We start from the raw sequence: 1763 nt of genomic DNA on the forward strand, positions 1-1763 counted from the left end.
ATTGTTTCATCGACGGGTATATCTGACACCTCGTACTGACTCTGCCCCGGACAGGTAGGTGCTTTCTGTACGCGCTCAGCTGATCTGTGAAAATGAAAGGCATCTCGCTGCTGTAATATAGATGGCACGCCGTAAGAGAAGCGCCTCGAAGGCAGAACCCGGTCAGGTTTTTTTTTTTTTTTTTTTTTTCTCCATGTCCCCTTAGGGGCTCCGTAGAAAGCATCTACATAGACTCTTAGTGTTCCTATTTGATGTTTAGCTTTTTTTTTCCACCGCTAAATATCTTTATTCTATGCTATCTGTATATTAGAAACACATGTAATCAGTGCGATCATCCCTGGATCAGATATATGAGCTTCTTTACTTCCCTTCCCTGCGCTGTGGGGAGGGCAGGGAGCTGAGGCAGATCAGACACTGTGGGATGAACATGTGCTGAGGATGAGGAGGAGAGGCGTGAGAGATGAATGGAGGATTACGTAACATAGCTCCATCCCAGGTCCACGCCCTTCGGCGTCCAGTGAGCTCCGACATCCTTTAAAATATTTATAGACGAAGACGAAAAACAAAGTCGACTAATGGAAATAAGACGGGTTTGTGTGGCTCGGTGTGCGAATTAAAACCGGGCCTAAACGGGCCTGTTGCTGCTGGGAACTGCATTAGGCTCATATGCACCTGATCGGCGGGGCGGTTTTCTAATTTAGAGAAATTGAAAATAAACCCGCAACTGTATCTAAAATGAACCTTCCGCTTGCTGTTATCTCCGATCGCATGAAACCTTCACTGAGCTTAAAAAAAGCCAAGATATCCGCTGAAAGGCGAAAAAAAAAAAAAAAAAACTGCCCGGGATCTGCCTTCGAGGCGCTTCTCTTACGGCGTGCCATCTATATTACAGCAGCGAGATGCCTTTCATTTTCACAGATCAGCTGAGCGCGTACAGAAAGCACCTACCTGTCCGGGGCAGAGTCAGTACGAGGTGTCAGATATACCCGTCGATGAAACAATTAGAGCCGTGCAGAGCATGGATATCATTATTTGATGGGCCGGACTGGCAGGAGATAACCGTCACTACAGCAGCAGCGGCTGCAGCTCGGCTGCTGAGGAGGAAACCAACGCGCTCTGACGGATAGCTTCTCTGACCAATCAGCAATGTACGCTGCTGCTCTTTCTGGCATTAGAAATCACCATGTCAACCAATCACGCCTTCCGTTTGGCTGTGTGGGACAACGCACTGATAACACAAATTCTTCCACTGACACACAGCATTTCTGTCACATAATGGGTGCCGGGAGGACTGAGCTGTCAGTGTGTGCATCTTGATCAGCTGATCTGTTTACTGTCGGTCGTTTAATCTTTCACATTTTAAGACATTTGTAGATATTATACGCAGCTTAACAGTCATCTAGAAATATAAAATTAGATTCTTGTTCCTTACCGCTCTGTATGTGTAGATGATGGTTTTCCTATTCTGGCATCACCATCAAGGTTTTTACATAACCCTGAACTTTACACATGCCATTGTTCCTGTTTCCACGTGCGGACGTCTCACCTGCAGCGATTGGTCTCTTTTTGGTCTCTTTTTCACTGTTGCTTGGAAACCAACACCCACAACAACAAAGGTTAAATGGACACCACTTTCACTAATTCAAGTCAACTCATTCAGCTGTGCGAAAGCGAGATGCAACCGTTGTCTCTCTCTCTTGATAATACATGCTTAAAGTCACTATCTATCTATCTATCTATCTATCTATCTATCTATCTATCTA

At 45.3% G+C, this 1763-nt stretch overlaps 1 protein-coding gene across 1 annotated transcript in view; it reads right to left on the bottom strand.

Annotated features, from left to right (window-relative positions):
* Positions 1-1138, bottom strand: part of paqr7b (progestin and adipoQ receptor family member VII, b) — a 7881-nt gene extending 6743 nt beyond the window's left edge. Inside the window, exon 1 of the mRNA XM_016675027.1 lies at positions 949-1138. The gene's annotated coding sequence lies outside the window, so the exon portion shown is untranslated. The remainder of the gene's footprint in view (positions 1-948) is intronic.
* Between the last annotated feature and the right edge of the window lie 625 nt (positions 1139-1763).

This window comes from Poecilia formosa, unplaced genomic scaffold (assembly GCF_000485575.1).
Source record: "Poecilia formosa unplaced genomic scaffold, Poecilia_formosa-5.1.2 Scaffold105, whole genome shotgun sequence".
Taxonomy (NCBI): Eukaryota; Metazoa; Chordata; class Actinopteri; order Cyprinodontiformes; family Poeciliidae; genus Poecilia; species Poecilia formosa.